The sequence below is a fragment of the Echinops telfairi genome, unplaced genomic scaffold, assembly GCF_000313985.2.
Source record: "Echinops telfairi isolate 266 unplaced genomic scaffold, ASM31398v2 ScPeMD7_5805;HRSCAF=6673, whole genome shotgun sequence".
In the NCBI taxonomy this organism is placed as follows: domain Eukaryota; kingdom Metazoa; phylum Chordata; class Mammalia; order Afrosoricida; family Tenrecidae; genus Echinops; species Echinops telfairi.
In genome coordinates, this window is record NW_022109704.1 from 3324793 (window position 1) to 3337397 (window position 12605).

General features: G+C 43.8%; 1 protein-coding gene across 2 annotated transcripts in view; it reads left to right on the forward strand.

Annotated features, from left to right (window-relative positions):
* Positions 1–794: 794 nt before the first annotated feature.
* The window catches only part of OTUD7B (OTU deubiquitinase 7B), a 55573-nt gene continuing 43762 nt past the window's right edge, over positions 795–12605 (forward strand). Inside the window, exon 1 of one of the 2 annotated variants that reach the window (XM_004716572.3) lies at positions 795–914. The gene's annotated coding sequence lies outside the window, so the exon portion shown is untranslated. Of the gene's footprint in view, positions 915–3467; positions 3513–12605 lie in introns of those variants that run through there. The other variant, XM_045295614.1, reaches the window with a different exon arrangement.

Genomic DNA, 12605 nt, shown 5'->3' on the forward strand with positions numbered 1-12605 from the left:
ACACTCAAAGCAACCTCTAAGCATCAATGACAGGCTTTGAAAAGAGATATAAATGTAGACAGGTGTCCCTGCCCTGGGGAGTGGGTTAGATATGTGATGTAAATGAGAAGGCAGATTATTATAAGCTTAAACATTTAAGAAACAACCATAAACAAAATCAAGTTAAGTGAGCTACCGGTGGAGTATGTAAGGGCTGGGGGAAAAAACCTGGAAGGTAAAAGTAAATGAGAAAAATTAGCGATGATTTCTGACCCAATGCATGTTAAGATGGATTTGAGAAGCCAGGAATTAGAGTTATGCAGGGGCAGGGCTTTGGAGTTAAATGAATCTTTCTCAGATCCTGTTTATCCTTTGCCTGTGTGATCTTGGACACGTCACTTTTTTTAATGTATAAAATTTGCGCATTCAAGTGAAAGAAATAGTGCAAGGCACATAATAGTTATTCTGTATGTGTTAGGAATAAAAGAAAACACCTTCTAGGCAGAAAGTATAGAATGTGCAGTGTGCAGTGATGGTATGAATGACTAAGTGTTTGTGGGGGGAATAATAAGAGTGACGAGAGAATGTGGGTTGGTCAAGCCATGGGTAGAGCTGGCAAGAATTATGGTTGGTGGAGAGGACTCAGAGGCCAGACTCTGTTGGATGTTGATAAAAGGGTCAATAGAGTCATTGTAGGTCCTTGAACAAAGGGTGAATTTAATGGGAAGTATTGAGCCCTCTGGTCCAGGAACTGGAGGACAAGGAGTCAGGCAGGCACAAGTACATTGTGACTCTTCTGGCCTAAACAGAGACGCCCAGGAGCCATGAGATTCCTTGTGTACGTTTTTAAACTCAAGCAGCCTTTCGCATTGTGCTGAACACTGCTTGCGCCCCAAGAAATCTCAAGACTGAACGATTGTCTTCAAGCGCTGATGGTAAGGACGGCATTATGTTTCAAGTGCGTTTAACTCACATTGTCGATACTAATGCAGGGAGGACAGTATAGATCATTCAGAACTCAATATAGAAACGTCCTGGGTTTATAAAGCATTTTCCCCTGTAATTGCATTTGTGTGTGTGTTTCATCATGCTGTTGTTGAAATGGATTTGCATTGCTAAACCTATCAACCTATATTACCTGACTGGCAAACAACAATCAAACTTGGATTAAAAATGTATCTCCATAAATCCATAAATTGAGTAGTCTATTTTTGGATAATTAAGATTGGATTTTCCTAAGTCTGTTAATGATGAGCAGTTTCTCTTTAAAAACCCATGAAGGTGCAGTAGCTGCTTAGGCTATCGGCCTAATGCCCCTAAGAGCAATTAGTGGATGATGCCGGAGGTGCAAGCAGCATGAGTTTTCACTCACCGTGTTAGGAGGGATCTCACTGTGTTGTGTTGCTCTGTTGAAGCCTATGCTGGATTTCTTGAAGAACTTGGCTTTGTAGAACTCTTCCAGAGGCTCCCAGAAAATGCCAGATGTTTTCCTTCCGAAGGAAATGTGTTTGAAAATATGGTCAAGTTAAAAAAGGAAAACAGAATCAAATGAGAAGTGCCCACATTTAAAAAGTAAACAAAATCCCAGAGCTGCTCTTCTCCCAGAGACGTGCCAGTTGACCTTTCACACTGGAGGTCCTGCTTGCCTTCATCCCTGCGCCCCACCCCCGCCTCCTCACAGTCATGACCAAAGCTGGTGCTTGTGATGTCACGAGCACACGATTCTTGTTTGCCTCTTGCCTCAGGAGGTTGTCAGGTTTCTGAGCTGGAAAGAGATGGAAAAGTGAGACATCTGTTGTAGACAGCCAGTTCAGAATAATTTTTTTACTAATAATTACGTCTTAACCCGTCATTCACTCTAAGAAACAGTTCAGGATAGGATAACATATTTTCATTTTTGGTGTCCTGCTGTGACTAACTCGATGTGAGGTACTGTGGGGGATTGCTGCCATTGACGAGATGATGGTTCGCTTGAGAGAGAAGGAATAGGAAAGTGGGAACACTCGCTGAACCTCTGTTATTCCAGACAGAGAAAAATAAGGACGAGCATTGCCATTTACGTAGTACAGATTCTACGCCGTGGTGGTGTGTGCAAAGAGCATTCAGATAGTTAGGCGTGATATCACAGAGGAAGGCTAACTTAGATTCTTAAAAATAAATAATTGTTATTGGCTTCAAGGGAAGTGGATTGGCACGAGATCAAAATATGCTTTTGAGCAGACAGGGACCGAAAGCGAAGGCCGGACACAGGGATGGAGTGCACCTAGGGTGCTCTTGGCACCCATGAGGCTGGCCTGAGCGGTAGAGAACGGTAGTGATTGCTGGTGGGCAGACAGGTTTGGAGATAGATTGGTGGTGGTGGTGGTGAGTCAGTGCCGACTTGTGGTGCCCTTATGTGCAACAGAAGTAGGCATCGCTCGGTGGCGTGGTGGCGTGCTGTCGTCATGGTCGCTGCTCTGTTGGCCATTGCTGTGGCCTGGTGGCAGGCCATCTCGTTGAAGGGCTTCCCTGTCCCCTTTGGCCCTTACCACACATGACGTCCTTCTCCCGCCACTGATCTTCTCCAGTGACAGGTCCAAACTGAGCCGAAGGCGTGCCATCCTCTCTTCTAAGAAGCCATCTGGTGGTTTACACCCGCTGAAGCGCCTTGCTCTGCACTCAGTTCTGACTCTGCTGCTCTGCAGGACCGAGTAGAACTGCCTCGTTTCCAGGCCAGGCTGCTGCACTTTCCTCCTTCGGTCAGTGGCGGAGTGCTTACTCGCCGCATCACTGGGCTCCCTCTGATGAAGCATACAGGGCCTGAAAGCCAGGCGTGTGTATAAGTTTACATTTTAAACGATAGAAAATAGGGAACCATTGAAAAGTGTCATTAGGATGATTAATGTGGTGACATATTCCGATCACTATGACAGCGGGTTACAGGTTACCTTGGAGGGAAGGGACCTTGGTACTAGGGAGGGTGAAGGCCACGAGGTCTGCGTTGGAATGATGGAGTTGGTGGAAAAGAACTTGCAAAGAAAACGAATTTCATGAGGAGTGGATGTGGAATATGACGAGAGTGATGGTCAAGTATGACGATGCCATTTTAAGCCCTGATACCTGCGACACTGACTGAAATCAGGAGTTTAGGAAGGGTTCCTCTTTGTTTTTTTAAGGGGAGCATGATGAGTTCGATTTGAGATGTGTTGGATTTAAAATGATATTGGAGATGTGCTCTTAAAACTAGCGTGGAGGTGAGGCTTAATGAGATAGCAACTTTAGCTCGGCACTGCATTGGTCTAGACGGAGTAGCTGTAGTTTCTGGAGCTCTCCGAGGGCGAGAGTTGAGGGGACAGGAGACAGCGGGACTGATGAAGCTGACCATTAGCTATTCCCCACGCCTCAGGCCATCATCACTGAATCCTTCCCTCTCCTTTCCCTGACCCTCTTATCTGTTCCTCCTCCAGGTCCCACACCCACATCACATAGCTGTTGGATGTTGCTCGCCTTTGTAGGCACTATAGCACTGTCATAGCCTATGAGGAGATTCAGAGGTGAGTCAGAGGTCCCTATGCATAACTCACTGCCAGTTGAGTCAGTGCCGACGCGTGACCTCCTGTGGGTTTGTGAGAGTGTAACTGTTCACACAGTAACACCACCTCCCCACCCCATGGGTTTCTAGGACTTTAAGGGTTTATGGGAGGAAAGCCCTGTCTTTCTCCTGAGGAGCTGCGGACCATGTGGATCACAGGCCATTGCGTACCACTCCACCATGAGGCCGCCTCTACCTGGAAGGAGCTTGCAAGTCTAGTAAGAGGAAGCAGATGTGCAAAGGCAGAGTTGGGATGAAGTGTGCTAGATGCTGCCACAGACTACTGAAGGAGCAGAGTGGGGCCCAAAGGTCTACTTCGCCTTGAGCATGCGTGGCTAGAAACTCCCTCCCAGAGGAGATAGCTGCTATCTGAGCCTTGAAAGATGAGTTAAGAGATGACAGAGAGAAGACAGCTTAAAGGAATGAAATGTGCAGACTTCTGGTAACTTCAGTGCCCTGGAAGATGAGAGCAGGGATGAGTTTAGGGGAGGAAGCAAGGCTGGATCGTGGAGAGCTTTATAGCTCGTACTGCAGAAAATGACGAGCCTTTATAGCAGCGGCTCTCGACCTGTGGGTCGCGACCCCTTTGGGGGGGGGTTTTGAACGACCCTTTCACAGGGGTCGCCTAAGACCATCAGAAAAAATATATTTCACAATAATAAATATTTCACAATATGTAATTACATATTGTTTTGTGACTAATCACTATGCTTTAATTATGTTCTATTTGTAACAATGAAAATACATCCTGCATATCAGATATTACATTACGATTCATAAAAGTGGCAAAATTACAGTTATGAAGAAGCAACGAAAATAATTTTGTGGTTGGGGGGTCACCACAACATGAGGGAAGGGTCATGGCATTAGGAAGGTTGAGAAGGAGTGCTCTAGAGCAATTCTCCTCTGTCCTACAAGACCCTGTGAGTTGGGGTCGATTTGCTGGCAGCAGGTTTGGCCCTTCATTTTCAGTTGGAAACCTGACGTTTACTCAGGATCACAGAAGCAGTTTAGTAATAGTCGATCTGGAATATGATCTTCAGTGGCTACTAGGTGATTAACAAATATTAGTTCGCATCTTTATTCCATTCTAAGACCCGTCCCAGTGTCTGCTGCATTGTGCAAGGGGACTGTGTCATTCCATTCCACTTTCCTTGTCATCAGGGCCCAGTGAGCACTGGGGTTTTCCCAGGTCTGACCAAGGAAGACCTGCCATGGGGATGAATGTCTTGGGTAGAGGGACCACCTTTGGGCCTGGGGCAACTGGGCGCCTTGAAGTGGAGTGAGGAGGGTGTTAGGATGCTGCAGTACTTCTAATGTAGAACTGCAGGTTTTTATCTAGCTGAGCTGTTTGTTCCAGCTAAATTTTCATTTGAACTTATTTTGGAAATGTGCGAATGGAACTTTCGTTGAAGAGAGGTAGTGGTAAACTGGGCACTGAGAGGAAAAATCTGTTGATTTAAAGAAGATTGTTATACTTAGATTATAAATCTCCCTTTTGTTTTAAATTTCATTAGCTTGTGTGGTGTGGTGAGGAGTTACATGGTTTTTAAAATGCTAAGATTTTGTGTTTGATTCGTTTTTAATGGGGGAAGAACAGAGCCCAGGGGTAAAACAGAAGGTGTCTCAGGACCCTACCAGGAGAGTTAGGACATAAATGGGGTATGAGCGGATGGATAGATCCCTTTCCTTGCTAGGCCATCAAAATTTTACTGAGTTGTGATTTCTGTACTTTGTTTCCTGGGCTCTGTCATCATCTTTCCCAGAGAAGAGCCTTCGTTTGGAAGCTGTCCACTTTAGCAGAGCTGCCAATTCTTAATTCTTTCTCAAGTGGGCAAGGGTACATTTTGTTTTTGTTTGTGAGTGTTTGCAAGAGGGGAGGGGAGAGAGGAGGCACAGACTAGCTACTCACAGTGAGTCCTTATCTGAATTCCTACATAACTCAAAGTTTCCTAGGCTTTGTTTTGAGAGAGCACTTGGGCACAGCGGCATTCATGTTATGTGGGAAGGTGCTTTCCCCTCAGATAGCTGGTGTGTGATGGCATTAAAAGCTTGTCTCTTTTTGTGTCAGCTCCCACTGCACCCCACCCTGTTCTTTGTGCCTCCTGCACACACTGGCTGAGGGATGTGAAAGATCCTCTTCAGTCTCAAACGGAACCATTGAGGATTCCGCTGTAGATTCTTCCTGATTGTTCTTTTGTGGTTAATCACTCCACCATTTTCCACTCCCCTGGCCCTGCCTTAATTGAAAATTTTGAGATAAGGGGCTATTTCAAACATTTATAACAGCGCAAGGGGAAAGCCAAACACGAGCAACTTTGAGCCCACAACCCCATGGTAATGCATATTGAGATTTTCTTGAGATTATTGATGTTAGATCGCTCCCTTTAAGATATGAAATGTTATAGATAGAGTTAAAGGTCTACCTTGCACTCCTTCTACCTTCCTCTCTAAGGTGATGACTGCTTGCCTGCTTTGGTATGTATTATGCTGTTTCATGTTTTACAACACACAAAGAGTGCTGTAGTTTTGTTTTACTTTTAAACTTTTCATAACTAGCATCACACTAGACATGTATATCCTTTTGCAGCTTTTTCCTTCAACACTGTTTTAACATGTGCCCACATGGAGAGCTAGTTCATTCAACCAGCTAATCTTTAAATCTGATTCCCCCATTGCCCGCCCTCCCTGCCCCAATTAAACAGCCCTTTCTTTTCAAGTTACAGCTTACACGATCTCTTCTTGAAGAACGTTACTGAGAGTTTCTCCAACAGAATATGATCTCTCCCACTTCTGAAAGTAACCTTATTACTTTCTGGTACTTGCCGTGTAGGAAAGGAGCCCTGGTGGCACTGTGGGTTAGGTGCTGCGTTGCTAACCTCAAAGTCGACGGTTCAAATCCACCGGTTGAAATCCAGGAGAAAGATGGAGCTGTTTGCTCTTGTAAAGACTGTCAGGCTCAGAAGCCATACATGGGGTCACTATGAGTTGGAATTGATGCCATTGCACTAGGTGGTTTTTTGGGGGGTGCAGGGGTAGGGGAGGGAAGAGATTGTCATGTGAGTGTCTTGGTCACACAGTGACTAAAATGCTCACCTGCTAACCAAAAGGCTTGCAGTGTGAATACATTGCCGGAAAATGTGGCCTTGTGCTTCAAATAAAGATCTGTGGGCTTGGAATCCATATAAGGCAGTTCTTTGCCCCACAAGGTCACCAAGACTCAGAATTGACCCAAGGGCAGTGACTTTGGTTTGGGAATTGTCAGGTAGTAATTGTATATTCTTGTATTTTTATTTATTAGCACCCTTGGTGTACCTCTTCTCTAACACTGTAATCTTGAAATTAGATGCGTAGTCTCTTATTTTTGTCAAGGTAACTTAGAAAAGGCATTAGGAACTATTACATGACTAAATGATTAGATTAATAAAGAGCCTGCCCTGTGTTTTGGTGAACTATCAATTTAATTATAAATGTTAGAGTGCTCCCTCACTATGAAAACTAAAGCTTATTAAATGTATTAAGAAGCATTCATCATTAACAATTATATAGAAGTGTATATAAATTATGAGAACAGTCAAGGTTACTTTACTGCATGGGAGGTGGGCTAGTGAGATCAAACATTTCCTGGGCATTGAAAGGGGAATTGATGCGTGATAACATCCCAGTAGGGAAACTCCTGGGTATTGATTGTAGTGGCTTCTGAGGCAGTGTGCTCCTGCGGCCAGACTCTTTCCCCTCACTGTCAAATTCCGCTGTTGTCAGCAAGGTCTTGACACCTTCACTGGAGATGGGATACTGGTGTTGAGAAAAAGCAGCCTGTCTGTTCACTTAGTAAACACTGATGATGGCCAGGGATTCCTGAGCCTCTAAAGAAGAAAGCCTAGTACACACATAGACTTTTAACCCCATTTGCTGCCTTTAGTGAGGTCAGCTTGTAGCTCAACATAGTATTCTGAAGCTTTTAATTCTGGAACATGTAGCCCCCGCAAAAGCATCATTTTGGTCTCAGGAACTCCTCCCTCCCAATTCCCTCCAGAAGAAATAGATACTTTCAAGTTGAACTATATGGAATTGCCACTGTGTCGGTAAAATCTAAATAGGTCCTAGAGTATGAATAAGACTTGCTAAGTGTGTCTTGAAGCCAAACTTACAGGTGAGTCAGGAGAGGTGCAAGAAAATGCTGACCCCTTTTCAGTGAGTTGAAAGCTACGTGCAGGGGGGGGGGGGGAGGAAAATGAGCGGATTCCGGGAACCCAAGAGGCAAGCGAATTTTGGGAATAATGAGGGCAACAAATGTATAGATGTGCTTTACACAATTGATCTATGTATTGTGATGAATTGTATGAGCCCCAATAAATTGATTAAAAAAAATAAATAAAAGCTACATGCACAGCAAGTGAAGGTGCTTTTGAGGAAGAATTTACTGCAAGTAGGAGCTGGCTCAGGAGCTTTTATGGCAGAGTGGGCTGCTAACCCAAGGTTGGCAGTTCAAACCGGCTAGCCACTCCTCAGGAGAAAGATGAAGTTTTCTGTTCCCATGAAGATTTATAGTCTTGAAAATCCAAAATACTCATTCTGCTCAGTCCAATAGGGTTGAAGGCCATGAGTTGAGTAAGTGAGGGGTTGTTCAATCATTTCAAAGTGAGGGCAAATTTATAGAACACTTAAGTGGCAAGTAGGATTTATTTATAAATTGGTCATGTACAAACTGGGCACGAGGATTGCCTATATTGGCAGTTTCATGTGGTTCAACCTAATAGGTCTGATCTTGATTTCTTCTTTGGGTTGACGGAAACCATGTAAGAGAGACCAAGTGATAAGGAGCCTGTGGCGTTGTGGGTTATACATTGGGCTGTAAGAGACCAAGTAACATGGACCTCTTGATCCCAAGTCCACGTACAAGTTCTAAAATACATTTCTGAACTTTATTTTGCAGCAGATTTTCTTTGGCAGTTCTCTTTACCTGAAATTCATGGTAATTAACATTTTTTCTGAGCCCATACTTCGTACATTTGGGGAGGTTGTGGCAGAGGGGTGAGAGTTGTAGGGTACGGTTGACTCTGGGAAATAGGCTGAGCTTATTTTGCTGTATCTACCTGTAATTGATGGAGTGTAGCATCCACGAGCTTACAGTTCCTCTGAACAAATGAGGTTCTTCCCCATACCCCCTACTTTCCTACTATTCCCATGTCGCCTCATCATTCTGGGTAAGGGAGATCTTGTCATATAGAAACCATGTATGAGAACTTTGCCTATACCCTCATGACTTTATTTGGGGACTAGACAAGCAAGAGAGCCAGAGCGTGAATAACTTAGCACCCAGTGATTACTTTGTGCTTAGATTTGGGGTCAGGGTGGGGGTAGATGGAGGAATAGGGCCTGTGTGTGCACAAGTCAAGGGGAAGAGCAAAACGCAGTAGATGGCAGGAGTTACAGAGAGCCGAGGGTAGAATGGAGGAACATGAACAGAAAAAAGGGATAGATGTGTGTAAACTTTTAAAGGGTTCTATTCCATGTCTTTCAAAACCTGGTTCAGAATTCTCTAAAAATTTTATACCTTAACTATATCAAATTTGTATTCAGGCTGCATACTATAGATGCCTACATGGAAAACATCATATGTGGAATACAGCTTTGAATGTATCAGTTTGTGTTCTGACATAACAATTCTTTGAACTGTCAGGGTTATTTAAAATGAATTAGCCTACTAGTGTCTTTTTAAGTGTGTCTGAATCATTAACCCTGACATCAAAAGGAAGGGAGTGGGGGCTGTAGCATTATTAAATCCTGATTGATTGTTCAGGTAGAGATGGTCCTAGTTAGGAATTGAGACCAGACAGTGAGGAAATAAAGTAAGGCCTACGGAGATATACTTGAGACAGCACGTTTTCATCTGTTATTAAAAGTATCTGGTCTGTGAGTTCCTCTGTGATCATTGCTTTGGTCTCCTTTGAGCTGGGAGTTTATCCAGCTAAATTTCAGACCACTTTGTTCCTGAAATTTTCCACCATTCCAAGACTAGGATTCTCTCTAAGGAATCTTTGGTCCCTGTTACTTACTGACCAGGGAGAGAGATGTCCCATAACCGTTCTCAGAACTCTGGGAAATAGGATTTGCAGCAACCTAGCTTCTTTGGTTGTCAAAATAAATTCCTGGTTATTTATCACAAAATGGCCGCTAGTTTTACCAACATTCTGTTCCTTTTCGTATCATCGTTGTGATTTTGGTTACATGCTAGTTTGTGGTGAAGATTTGAAAACCATCTACACAACGTTATCCTGATGTCTGCTACCTTGTTTGTAACTACAAATTCCTTTCTAGTGCACACCTGCTAGATGCTAGAATTTAGACAAGCGTCTCTAAGGAGATGCCAAAGAACTTAACACAACAAATATACCTAAATAGGTACTGAGAGAATTGTTCCCCTGGGCACTTATGTTCTGAGTTAAATAGGACCTAGTTACATATATGCAAATCCCAGTGTATCATTGGCCATCAAGTTAATTCCGACTCCTGGTGACGATGCGTGTGTCACAGTACAAGCGTGCTCCATGGAGTTTAACAGGGCGGATGTTTCAGAAGTAGAGCTCCAGGTCCTTTTTCCAAGGTGCCTCAAGTTGGATTTGCGCCTCCAACCTTTTGGTTAGTAGACAAAGGCACAGTAACCGTTTGCACCACCCAGTTACTCCATATATATAATTGAATAGATCGAACCAAGCTCACTGCCATCAAGTTGATGCCAACTCGTAGCAACTCCATAGGACAGGGCGGAACTGCCTCTGTGGGTTTCCGAGACTGTACCACAGGAGTAGAAAACTCTGTCTTTCTCTTGAGGAGTGGCTAATGGTTTCAAACTGAGAGCCTTGCAAGTTGCAGGCCAACGCATAACCACTATGCCACCAGGGCTCCTAAATGCATAAACAGAAGGGGGAAAATGCGAGAAACACATACAGGCTGTGTAGCAGTGTACACCACAGCAATTTGGAACCAAAAGAAATAGACATCTTGTCATCATTTTCAAGGTGTCATCGTTTCAATCCTAGAAAATGTAAATGACCTCTCCAGGGTGGTAGTTACCATCAGCAACACGCATTTTATTGGATATCTGCACCCTGAAAGTTAGGCCCCTGGTATGCCATTAAGATACTTAATAATTAGTTGTGAAGACTGACTGTATAAAAAGATAAGTAACAATACAAAAACATGAGTATTGAGTGACAAGTGGGTCATAGAATGAGTTAAGCTGTTACATGGAGGTTTCGAGGAAATAGGTAGGGAAACATGTACGGAGCCCTTACAGAATCTAGGCCAGATGAACATGGCTAGGAAGACCAGTGAGCTGAGCCTACATTCCTCTGAGGGGAGAACAAGTAGCCAGTGTCAAGCAGATTGACCTGGTGGGGAGGGAGATGAGTAGAATGGAAGAACCTCTTAGTCATCCGGTGCTGCTGCACCAGAAATACCACGGTGAGTGGTTTCCACACAGGGAGTCCTTCTAGCCCTTCAGGAGGCTAGGAGTCTGAATTCAGAACACCAGCTCAGAGGGAAGTCTTTCTCTCTGTTGGCTCTGGAAGAAGGTCCTTGTCTTCAGCGTTGGCCTTTCTCCAGGTGTCTTGGCATCAGTGTCCCTCGAGGAGGTTTTAGCACAGCGATTCGGAGTCCAGTGCTCTGCTCGGCTCTCTTCAGTGTCCTTCAGTTCTTAAGATAACTGTGACTCGAGCAAGAGTCTGACTTGACTTGAGTAAGGGTGTGACTTGAATAAGGGCAGCAACTCAAAACATACCTCAAACTAACCCTGTCTCATCAGCATGTGCAGTTTTGTCCCCACTGCCATTACATATAGCTAATTTATATAGAGTTTCTGAGGCTTTATGAATACAGAAAGCCTCATCTTTCTCCGGAGGCATGGCTGGTGGTTTGGAATTGCCGACCACCCTACCAGGGCTCAAGCCAAACTCATCACCATTGAGTTGATTTTTGACCCATAGCAACTGATTATGACATAGTAGAATTTCCCCTTTGGTTTTCTAAAGCTATAAATCTTTATGGGAGCAGAAAACCCTATCTTTTGTCCCCAGAGCAGGTAGTAGGTTTGAACTGTGGACCTTGTATTTAGCAGCGCAACTCTTACCCCTCCCCCCCAACCCCGTGCTGCCAGGGTCCTTTAACATACAGATTAGGATTTACAACACATCACAAAATGAAGGCTGATTATATCAGATCACAAAATAGAGGACAGCTATAGATTACTGAGTGGGAATCATGACCTAGCCGATTGACATGTATTTTTGCATTTATTTTTATTTTTTTAATGGAAAAAACACAGCAAACTACATTCTAAACAAACAAACAGAACCCATCACTGCCAATGAGTTAGTTCCCATTCATATGAACCCTTTAGAGCTGTTGCCTAACAGGGTTTCTGAGGCTGTAAATTTTTCTTTTAAGTGGTAACAATAAAATAATAAAACATAAAAATGCAAATAATGAGTAAGCGAGAAAAGACCACCATCAGTATTTAAAAAGCCAGGGAAGAAATGTTTGTCATGGAACAAGCAAGAAGCAAGAAATACTTGCACCTAGAATAAATTCAGGTTGGTTCAAGAGGGAGGTCGACTGACCAAGTATCAAGTTCGATCCAGCATAATCAAGATTGCAGTGATCTCTGTCTGATAGTGAAGCTGTTTGACACCCTTGCCTGTGGCTAGAGGGGATCTGCCAGCTGCTTACTCTGACCACATAGTCTGCAGATGGGTTGTGGGCTCCCACTGTCCTCCACAGCCTTCTACAAATTGGGTGTTCACCATTTAAGCTCTGACACTTTTCTCTCTGTCATATTTGGATTTTGTTATTGCCATCTTAGGCTCACACAAGTGGGTGTGCTTCCACGAGAATGGAAACATGGGTTTTGGAGGACATAATTTAGTCCATGACAGGAAGTTAGAGAAATGGGGAAGAACCTTACTTCTCGAAGTTTGGCTGTTCCCTGACAGCAGAGATCTCCAAGCAGGGGATTTTATGAGTACATTCGTATTTTCAAAAATTTCATTCAATA